Raw genomic sequence first — 12280 nt, 5'->3', positions numbered from 1 at the left:
ACCCTGCAAGTTCCTCATTACTAACATCTGGGGGCTTGTGCCAAAGTGGGAGAGCTGTCCCACAGACTAGTCAAGCCTGACATAGTCATACTCACTGAATCATGACTTCCAGACAATGCCAGAGAGTTAGAGAGAGATACAGCACTGAAACAGGCCCTTCAGCCCACCGAGTCCGCACCGACCATCAACCACCCATTTATACTAATACCACATTAATCCCATTTTCTGTCTCACATCCCCACCATCCCTCAATTCTCCTACTACCGACCTACACTAGGGGCAATTTTTTACAATGGCCAATTTATCAACCCGCAAGTCTTTGGCATGTGGGAGGAAACTGGAGCTGCCGGAGGAAACCCACGCGGTAACAGGGAGAACTTGCAAACTCCACACAGACAGTACCCAGAACTGAACCCAAATCGCTGGAGCTGTGAGGCTGCGGTGCTACCCACTGCGCCACTGTGCCGCCCCATCCCCAGGTATGTTCAGTCCCACTGGCAGGACAGACACAGCGGAGGTGGCAGCACATTGTGTACAGTCAGGAAGGAGTTGCCCTGGGACTCCTCAACATCGACTCTGGACCCCATGAAGTCATGGCATCAGGTCAAACATGGAGAGGGAAACAGCCTGCTGATGGGATTGAAGGCCAATAAATCCCCAGGGCCTGATGGTATGCATCCCACAGTACTAAAGGAAGTGGCCCTAGAAATAGTGGATGCATTGGTGGTCATCTTCCAAGATTCTAAAGACTCTGGAACAGTTCCTACAGATTGGAGGGCAGCTAATGTAACCCCACTATTTAAAAAGTGAGGTAGAGAGAAAGCAGGGAATTATAAACAAGTCAGCCTGACGTTGGTAGTGGGGAAAATTCTAGAGTCCATTATCAAAGATTTTATAGCAGAGGACTTAGAGAATAGTGGTAGAATTGGGCAGAGTCAGCATGGATTTACAAAAGGGAAATCATGCTTGACAAATCTACTAGAATTATTCGAGGATTAACTAGTAGAGTTGATGAGGGGGAGCCAGTGGATGTGGTTTATTTGGACTTTCAGAAGGCTTTCGACAAAGTCCCACATAAGAGATTATTCGCAATATATATTCATGATTTAGATGAGGGAACTAAATGTAATATCTCCAAATTTGCAGATGATGCAAAACTGGGTGGGAGGGTAAGTTGTGAGGAGGATGCAGAGAGGCGTCAGGGTGATTTGGACAAGTTGAGCGAGTGGTCTAATGCATGGCAGATGCAGTATAATGTGGATAAATGTGAGGTTATCCACGTTGGTAGCAAAAACAGGAAGGCAGATTATTATCCGAATGGCTATAAACTGAGAGAGGGGAGTATGCAGTGAGACCTGGGTGTTCTCGTACACCAGTCACTTAAGGTAAGCATGCAGGTGCAACAGGCGGTAAAAAAGGCAAATGGTATGTTGGCCTTCATAGCGAGAGGATTCAAGTACAGGAGCAGAGATGTCTTGCTACAATTATACAGGGCCTTGGTGAGGCCACACCTGGAATATTGCGTGCAGTTTTGGTCTCCTTATCTGAGGAAGGATGCTCTTGCTATAGCGGGAGTGCAGCGAAGGTTTACCAGACTGATTCCTGGGATGGCGGGACTGACATATGAGGAGAGATTGAGTCGGTTAGGATTATATTTGCTGGAGTTCAGAAGAGTGAGGGGGGGGGGGATCTCATAGAAACCTATAAAATTCTAACAGGACTTGACAGGGTAGATGCAGGAAGGATGTTCCCAATGGTGGGGGAGTCCAGAACCAGGGGTCATAGTCTAAGGATACTGGGTGAACCTTTCAAGACTGAGATGAGGAGAAATTTCTTCACCCAGAGAGTGGTGAGCCTGTGGAATTCGCTACCACAGAAAGCAGTTGAGGCCAAAACATTGTATGTTTTCAAGAAGGGGTTAGATATAGCTCTTGGGTCTGAAGGGATCAAAGGGTATGGGGCGAAAGCGGGAACAGATTACTGAGTTGGATGATCAGCCATGATCATAATGAATGGCAGAGCGGCTCGAAGGGCCAAATGGCCTACTCCTGCTCCTATTTTCTATGTTTCTACTGCCCTCCCTCAGCTTATGAGTCAGTAGTCCTCGATGTTGAACACCATTTGGAGGAAGCACTGAGGAGGCAAGGGCGCAGCAAGTACTTGGGTGGGGGACTTCAATATCCAACACCAAGAATAGCTCAGTAGCAGCACTACTGACTGAGCTGGCTGAGTCCTAAAGGACATAGCTGCGAGACTGGGTATGCGGCAGACAGTGAGGGAACCGACAAGAGGGAAAAATATACTTGACCTCGTCCTCACCAATCTGCCTGCCGCAGATGCATCTGTCCTTGACATTGGTAGGAGTGACCACGGCACAGTCCTTGTGGAGACAAAGTCCTGTCTTCACATTGAGGATACCCCCCATCATGTTGTGTGGCACTACTGCCATGCTAAATGGGATAGATTTCAAACAGATCCAGCAATGCAAAACTGGGCATGTATGAGGTGCTGTGGACCATCAGCAGCAGCAGAATTGTATTCAACCACAATCTGTCACCTCATGGCCTGGCATATCCCTCACTCTACCATTACCAGCAAGCCAGGAGATCAACCCTGGTTCAATGAAGAGTGCAGGAGGGCATGCCAGGAGCAGCACCAGGCATACCTCAAAATGAGGTGTCAATCTTGTGAAGCTACAACCCAGGACTACCTGTGTGCCAAACTGTGTAAGCAGGATGTGATAGACAGAACTAAGCAATCTCATAACCAACGGATCAGCTCTAAGCTCTGCAGTCCTGCCACATCCAGTCATGAATGGTGGTGGACAATCAAACAACTAACTGGAGGAGGTGGCTCCGCAAATATCCCCATCCTCAATGATGGGGGAGCCCAGCACATCAGTGCGAAATATAAGGCTGAAGCATTGCCAGAAGTGCCGAGTTGATGATCCATCTCGGCCTCCTCCTGAAGTCCCCAGCATCACAGATGCCAGACTTCAGCCAATTCTATTCACTCTGCGTGATATAAAGAAACGACTGAAGACACTGGATACGGCAAAGACTATGGGCCCTGACAATATTCCGGCAATAGTACTGAAGACCTGTACTCTAGAACTTGCCGCGCACCTAGCCAAGCTGTTCCAGTACAGCTACAACACTGGCATCTACCCAGCAATGTCCGCCCCATCAGTCTGCTCTCAATCATCATTAAAGTGATGGAGGGTGTCATTGACAGTGCTATTAAGCTGCACTTGCTTCGCAATAACCTGCTCAGTGACACTCAGTTTGGGCTCTGCCAAGGCCACTCAGCTCCTGACCTCATTACAGATTTGGTTTAAACATGGACAGAAGAGCTGAACTCAAGAGGTGAGGTGAGAGTGACTGCACTTGACATCAAGACAGCATTTGATCGCGTATGGCATCAATGAGCCCTAGCAAAACTGAAGTCAATGGGAATTAGGGGGAAAACTCTCCGCTGGTTGGAGTCATACCTAGCACAAAGGAAGATGATTGTGGTTGTTGGAGGTCAACCATCTGAGCTTCAGGACATCACTGCAGGAGTTCCTCAGGGCAGTGTCCTGGGCCCAACCATCTTCAGCTGCTTCATCAATGACCTTCTTTTAATCATAAGATCAGAAGTGGGGATGTTCGCTGATGATTGCACAATGTTCAGCACCATTCATGACTCCTCAGATACTGAAGTAGCCCATGTAGAAATGCAGCAAGACCTGGACGATATCCAGGCTTGGGCTGATAAGTGGCAAGTAACATTCGCGCCACACAAGTGCCAGGCAATGACCATCTCCAACAAGAGAGAATCTAACCATCTCCCCTTGACATTCAATGGCATTATGATTGCTGAATCCCCCACTATTAACATCCTAGGGGTTACCATTAACCAGAAACTGAACTGGAGTAGCCATATAAAGACAGTGGCTACAAGAGCAGGTCAGAGGCTAGGAATGCTGCGGCGAGTAACACACCTCCTGACTCCCCAAAGCCTGTCCACCATCTACAAGGCACAAGTCAGGAGTGTGATGGAATACTCTCCACTTGCCTGGATGAGTGCAAACCCAACAACACTTAAGAAGCTCAACACCATCCAGGACAAAGTAGCCCACTTGATCGGCACCCCATCTACAAACATTCACTCCCTCCACCACCGACACACACTGGCAGTAGTGTGTACCATCTACAAGATGCACTGCAGCAATGCACCAAGGCTCCTTAGACAGCACCTTCCAAACCCGCGACCTCTACCAACTAGAAGGACAAGGGCAGGTATGGGAACAGCACCACCTGCAAGTTCCCCTCCAAGTCACACACCAACCTGACTTGGAACTCTTTTGCCGTTCCTTCACTGTCGCTGGGTCACAATCCTGGAACTCCCTTCCTAACAGCACTGTGGGTGTACCTACCTCACACGGACTGCAGCAGTTCAAGAAGGCAGCTCACCACCACCTTCTCAAGGGCAATTAGGGATGGGCAATAAATGCTGGCCTGGCCAGTGATGCCCACATCCTATGAATGAATAAAAAAAAAGCTGCAGTATTAGCATCCCACTTTCAGGTTTCCCAACCAATCAGAGAGGGCAGACAGGATGACGTATTGAATCTATCAAAGAAGGATTTCTAATTAAAGGGATCCTGGCTTGGGTCAGAAAAGGTCAACTGGACATGAATTCCTGAGGCTGCAGAAACCACTGAAATGGAGAGAAGACCTGGGAACACTGCACTCCGGGTTTCTCACTCTGAGAGGTCCCACTGTGGGATATGAGGGACGACAGTGAGTTGATGTTTCCCAAGGATGGGAGGAATATGTTAGTCTCTCCAACCAAGCAGGTGTGGGTGGAAGAGGCCAAGGAAGTCAGCAGCAGGAGTATGATCCCACCAATCTGGAGACAGCGAATCAAGAAGTTCAAGGACCACAGGAAAGTATGACAGGTGAGTTGCATGGCACTTTCAAGTGCCAAGCCCCACAATCTGACTTTCCCAGTATTCCCCTGCACAGCACCCCTCAGAACAACAAATCTTGCATCTCCACTTATTCCTCTCTTTCCAGGCACCTCGCATCCCCATCTGAAGAGCCATCTCATATCCATGCTTCACAGTCACCCTCCACAAGTGGTGCTCTTCCCTCCTCTCCGCACAAGCCATTACAAACACTCCCACCTCTCTGTTTTCTCTCCTTCCAGGATAACAGAGCACCTAACTTCGGGGACACGCAGAGATCTGGGGTGGGTGGTGTGGTGGGGGAGGGGGCGTAGGTTTGACCAGCCAGTGAGAGCCACCTTGATGGCCACTGGCACTGTTCCACTGGGCAAGAGCTCTTGTTACAGGAGGCTGCAGATGTCAGCAGTGATCTGCTGTGAGAATCGGAGCTTCCTGAAGCACTGGTATTTCAGACATGTTGGGCTGAATTTTACCGGCCGCTCAACACTGCAGGTCACGGTGGAGGGGGACGGCAAAATTCTGTGGGGAGAGGCCTGCTCGACCCACAACGTCAAGAAGGACCCGCCGCATATTATCAGTGGCGGGGGCATCTCAGTGCGGCCCCTCCACCGCCTGGCGGCTGGCCCTTCATCTGCATATTAAAATGAACCTTAATGATATTTAAATTCATTTATCTGCAGGCGGCGACCGTCCCAAGCCAATTTTACAGCTGCCGTTCATCCTTCGTGCACCTTCGGAGCTCCATATAGAGTTTTGAGACAGGAACCTGGTGGGGAGGGGGGAGGAATAAAATATTCAGGGTGGGAGGGGTGGGCGAGCGGGGAAATCACATTTCATTGAATGTGGGTTGAAGGCCAAAAGTTGGAAGGTTGGGGGGGAAAGTTTGGATAGGGAAAAAGGCAAGTGTTGGTCATTTCGGGCATTGAAATGACCATTGTGGGGGTTAGGAAAGGGCCTCTACATCTTTATTATTTGTTAATAAAAAATTCAGAATAATGTTCCTTTAAAAATTAAAAGTCATTCTCAGGGCTTAAAGTCCTTTAAAAATGGCACTGGCACTTGTGCGGTGGTGCCAGACGCCATTGCTGGGGACGAGATGGTCACCCCTTCTACGTCATCATGAGTGGCTGCTCTGCCCCCTCTATTTAAATGAGCCCCCATTTTTAATATCGTAGGGGTTCTTCAGCGGCACTTCAGTGTCGGAAGGCTGTTGAATTCAAAGCGGACCTTGAATCTCTGTGTTCATCCTCTCTGCTCTATGGAGCAGTATGTGACTGAGGAGAAGGCAGCTGGTGCTGCTGATGATGTTGCTCCTGCTGTTGTTGGTGTTGTTGTTGCTGTTCCTCTTGTTCCTTATCAGATGTGCAAGCTGGAGCTGCATAAGCTGCTCCCATGCTGTGCTGAATGCTGACAGTCGGGAAGTGCAGCTCAAGATGAGTGAAATGCAAGACAGGTGAAGTGACTTCCAAGAAGTTGGAAATCACCTGTCAAGCAGTGAAAGCACTCTTTGAGAAGGAGTGCTTTGAGTACAAGCCTCTCACTTGGGCATGGCTGCAGCTCTTCAGTTTCACTGATCAAAGCCTTCCCAGCCTGTCAGTTTCTCTGAAGAATCACTCACCACTATGCACTTGCCTGGCTGACCCAGGCGAGTTGCTAACAGCTTGGGAAATAGGTCTGCTGGCTGTTAAAGACAGAATGGTTAGTTAAAACAACAGTTAATGGCCTATTTGTGTGTGACAATTACTTACCCAACAACTTGCCTGCAAAGCCACCTGGGTGAAACCTGTGGATGGGATGATGTCAGGCTCCTGACTCAATGTCACTTTTAGGGAATTTAATTTCCTGCACGCACCTGAAACTGTCTTCCCTTGCCGGTTAAAATTCTGCCCCATGTGCCTGGATGAGTACTCAGCGTATCAATGGTGACTGGTATGATGAGAAAGATGAGGCATATCGGCCTCCCCAAGTGTGCATATGTGCCACACTGTTGGGATCCAAGCCTAGCAAACAGACTAAATCCCAAAAAAGGAAATAAAAAAAAGATTAAAATGGGGATTGGAAGTGCCAGGTTTGGGCAACTGAGGAGAGGGTAGGTGTGTGAAAGGTCTCGGGGTCAGTGGGCAGCTAATGGAATTTCTGCTGACAGGGGTAGGTGAACGTCAATGCAGTGCTCCATGTGGCAGTTCAGCCCTCTGGCTCTGAATCAACAAGGTGCCCTCCAAATGACCTTGCAAATTCTGGCAGAAACCGATGTAGGAGGACACTGGAAATATTGATCCTGTAGCAACTGCTGGGATTGTCGCCCATAGCATTTCAGGGCCTAAATCTTCCAAGTACAGTGCACAGTGTATATTGGGAATAAGGACTGCAGATAGCCTCTTATTCTGGATGAATACTGGATGAAATTGATGACAGATTAGAAACTTTCCACAAAATAGGAATTCTGTTTGCATTGCATTTGATTCTGTTTTCCAGAGTTTCATGAATTATTTGAAATCATCAAGTCAGGATGTTCGTAATATTTTGAAGTGGCAGTTAAGTGGAGATATGGACCTGGAAGAGTGGAGCTGAGTAGAAGATCAGACATGATCTTAATGAATAGTGGAGCAGGCTTGAGTGACAGTATGGCCTTGCCCTACTCCTATTTTTTATGCTTTATGTATTGTCTTTAATTTATGATTTATTTTTTGCTTTATAATACAACTTTGTTTTTATGAGCGAAGTAATATGCCAGTTACTTCTGGATCCCATAAAGCATGCCAGAAGCTAAAGAATATTTGAAGTCCACAGCATAAAATTACAATAAAAAAAACAATAGAATTCTTGTGGAATGCTAGTCCTCTCTAGTGCTTTGCTGATAACAAGTGGCTGCCAGAGCTGTCTGAGCCACATGAACTCTGTATTAAGGAGCGGCAGATTAACTTCCTCCACAGTCAACAAATCAATATCTTTCACGGGCTCCTGGATGATCTCCTGGGCACAAACTCAAAAACTGGCAAGAGGGGAACAGAGTTAACAGGCTGCATTTTGTTGTCCCGCCACCAGGAGTGATGGTGGGTGCAGAAAATGGCAGCCGGAGCCATGCCGCCGCACCACCATGATTACATGGCGGGCAGCCACTTAACATATTGATGGCAGCTGCCCCCCACCCCCCCCAATCCTGTGGTGGGGCGCCATTATTAAAAGGCTGCCAGCCCTACAAACAGTTCAAAATAATGCAGAGTTGACCCCTTCCCCCCAACATACACTAAATAATGCAGAGTTGACCCCTTCCCCAACTTGTTGGGGCCAGTTTCTCCTGGATGGGAAAATGAAGGCGCGTGAGTGTCGCACGATGTGCTCAAGATTGGGAACTGAAGATAAGATTGCAGGGAATTAAGTTTAAATTTATGCAGAGAGGTATTTTAAATATGTTAATTATGGTCCCGTCGCAGAGCAGCGGAGGTGCCACCAGATAGCCTTGCCGCCGCCGGGAAGATCGGGCCCGGCAATCCAGGCTTTGGGCTCCGTGGCGGCCACTGTCACTCTGATTCTCCAGCAACGCCACCCTCCCCCACCCCACCCCCCGCCATGAAACCTGACATCGGGCTGGAACAAAATTCAGTTCACATGTCAGGTTCTTGGGGAGACTGGTAAGTCTGTTTTTCTCTCCACTGCCTGACCTGCTAAATATTTCCGGCATTTTCTGTTTTTGCTTCAGATTTGCAGCATCCACAGTATTTTGGTTTTGTACCTGGCAAGAGCATCTGTTGGGAAATGAGAGCAGAACCAGAAGTGTAGCTGCAGGTTGGAGAGGACCACATAAAAATGAAATTAAAACTTTTGTATGTATGATATCCTAGAGAAGCCGGCATTGGCCTCTGGGTCTTTTAAATGCCCAATATAACCAGTTTCCACACCCTTTCCCTCCCTGGCCAACTGCAGAGGAGCATTCGCCAGGCGCTAGTAACATTCTTTGGACACAAAATTAGGCACAGTAGCATCCATTTTGGAAACCACAATGTTGTCCAATGCACTTGTGTACACTTCTGCTGCAAATTGCACCAACGCCATATTGGAGAAGCTACTAGCATGCACAGAGCTAAAGTCCACTGGAAGTAGGCAGAGCAGGTAGATCAAGAGGTCACTCAGCATGCAACACAAGTATGATGACAGTGCTGCCATTTTGGTGCTCAATTCTCCAATCGACGGCCTCTCTTAACCTCACATAGCTGAACATGTGTACAGCAGCAGGAGGGACGCCCACACCAGCACTATTTAAAGGGATTATAAATTACTTATGGATTAGTTTCTGGGTGATTGCTCCTGGATGTTGGTACAAGTTTTTGTTGCTTTTCAAAGTTGTTTCAAGTTGTAAAAGTCTACAGGGTGTGGTGTGGCAAGTGCTGAAAGACTTATTTCTAACTTCAAGGCTTCTGCTCACATCAGTTGGTGCCTTGTAATCTGTTAGAGGACAGATTGCTCAACTGCTGTGACACCCTGAAAACATTGGTATTTGCAACCGTGATGGCAGCAGTCTGAGCTTGCATGGCAGTAATCTGACTCTGCACAACTTCAGTCTGAGCTTCCACTGCAGCTCAGGCTTCTAGCAGAAGCTGCTTGTGTTGCAATGGAAGCTGAGACATCTGCAATCAGACGCTGCATCATGGTTGGCTCCACAAGTGTGCTAATGGAGTTGGTCACCACTTCCATGCTGGAAAAAAATCAGTTCCAAGCTCTGGGCAAAGCCCTGTGCCAAACTGGTGCTGAACATCATCATGTTCCTTGACAGTGACCACAGGCTTTCAGGTTTCCGAATGCACAAGCATTTTGTTGTGCATGCCTATCAGCTCTCAACTTTAGTTCTCGAAGTCCTCATCTGAGTCCTCTTCAACAGAATTTGTGTGTGACATCACCCTCCGCAGATCCTGCCTCTATGCTATCTTCTAAATTATGCACATTGTCGATATCTGAGCTGGTGGCTGCGAGTGCGAAATCGAGTAACTACATCTCTTCAGCCTCAATGTCTCCTTGCTGTTCCTCCACTACCTGCACAGGTTGAACTTCTTAGAAATCCAGAAGGAGAATAGCACAAAGATACGGTTGTGGTGAGGACAGAGGAGGAATATAAGAGGTGCATACTTACACCATCTGTAGCTTGTAAGTCAGAGCGATTGTGGGATGAGGAGAAAGTAGGGTATGAGAAGGAGGATTAGGTATGAGGCTACCATCATCTTCAATTGATTCAGCTTCTAATCACAGACTCAGCGATTGCCATGCCAATAATGGCCAGCACCATCTCCTCCATGGAGTTTAGGACATGCAGGCCTGCCTTTTCCTCTCCAGTTACGTGTTATTGCCTCCAATTTTGGATCACTTTTTTCAACAAGATAGAGGAAGTGTGTCAGTGAATGTTGTATAATCTGTTTGGCTGATGTGGCTGTCATGATTGAATAGCTGGCAGTGTGTGCAAGCTGTGAGATGTGGGTGCAACATTGGTACGTGTGTGAGGCTGAGGTGAAGCATATGAGTGTTCAGTATGAGTCCTGATTGATAGAGATTGTTGGCAAGTGAGTGATGAGGATGTGATAAATTGAGGAGTGTCTGAGGCTTGTGGTGCAGTCGGTAGAATAAGGAATATAACTTTCACCACTCGTGTGAGGTCATTGAACTTCTTGTGGTACTGTATCTAGGTCGTCGGAACTGGACTCCTGGCATTCACCACCACAGCTATCTGCTCCCACTTACTTTTGAATGTGTGTCTGGTGGGCCTACTGTGGATACAGAACATCTCTCTCACTTTCCACCTCCTCCACCAAGGCCTCTAATGCAGCAACTGAAAATCTTGGAACCCACTCTCTCCTATGTTGTGCTACTCTTCACTGTTTCCCAAGTCAAATTCACTTCCTGAACAAATGCCAACACTTGTGCCAGCCACAATGATCCTCTCCTTTAAGCATTGCATGCAAACTTTATGCAATGCAGAATAGCTTTAAGTGGTGGTAGGAAGTTAAGATTTTGGGCCCCCTGCTGAAGCACACAGCTGATAAACAGTGCGGTTAACACTGGCTGAATGCAGCAATCATTCTAATGCTCAGGCAGCATGAAGTTGGTGTGCTGGCTGCATTTCAATCAACAGATGCAGATTAATCGTGCATCATGATCCCCTCACCTGTTTTCAGGATCTATCCAATTTGGGCCCCCTACTCTCTCTCTCACTCACATACACGTGTCTATTTTAAAGAAGACTTAATTTAAATTTTACATGATTACAGAGCAATTGCTTCAGGCAGTCTAGGCTTTTAATGAAGGAATTAAAAGGCAACAAATGATTGAATGGATCCATTTAATCATGTTATTGTGAAATGTGTATTTTTTTTGTTTATTAAAAGCCTTAATTGAGACATAAAAAATTTCAATTAATGAGGAAAATATTGGCAGATTAAATGTTTTCCAAAAAGCATTTTCAGTAACTCAATTGGTTCAGCAACAGAGGCCGGAATTTTGGCCAATTAATGGCCACTTAAGGGCCTCGCCCACCTCCACGGGATTTTAAACGTGGCAAGCAGACGTCCTGGAGCTGAGAAAGGCCGCCTGGTAAAAGCTGGCTACCTCTCAGTGCTCCAGGGATGGGCCCTGAAAATCAGGCACAGGGTGCCCGATTGAGAGCCGTTCCCGCTTCCCCAACCATCCCCAGAACCCAACACGCCCTCCCTTCCACCCAAACGACCACCCTTGCCTCGCCATGGCCCGATTGATTACCCCAGCGAGGCAACCAAAACTCACCTTAAATCTTGGTTCTATGTCTTCATCTACTGTCGGCTCGGCTGTCCCAGCAGTGGCCACTGTTCCCGGTGGCACTGCTGGGACTAAGAGCTGCCGGCCTGCTGATCGGTCGGCAGCTCAATGAGGTGGGACTTCCTCATTGGATGTCCCGCCTTGGAAAAGTTAAAGGCTGGGGGCCCGTAAAATGCAGGTTGGATCCCCAAGCTATGCGGAAGCGAGTTCCCCATCGACATTCATGTTAGTTGCCAGCTCCTGGCTGCCCAACGTAAAATCCAGCCCAAAGTGTGACAATGACATGTTTATATATAGTTTGCCAATTATAAAATGTTTACATTCAGAATTTGATTATCAATGTTTATCGAGTAGGTTTTCATTGTCAATATTGACATACAATATTACGAGAAGCATGATATGTAATTTTTTTATATATAGGTATGCTCATATATCAGTCCATTATATATAAAATCTTACATCTGCATGAACTTCCTATCAAATTTACCATTTTAAGCTTTTACATCCACTGTGGTACCACCACTGATGGAATAGTGTAATTACAGTGTGACA

This window comes from Heterodontus francisci, chromosome 1, assembly GCF_036365525.1.
Source record: "Heterodontus francisci isolate sHetFra1 chromosome 1, sHetFra1.hap1, whole genome shotgun sequence".
Taxonomy (NCBI): Eukaryota; Metazoa; Chordata; class Chondrichthyes; order Heterodontiformes; family Heterodontidae; genus Heterodontus; species Heterodontus francisci.
The sequence above is the reverse complement of the archived record's forward strand: the minus strand, read 5'-3'. Positions refer to the sequence as shown.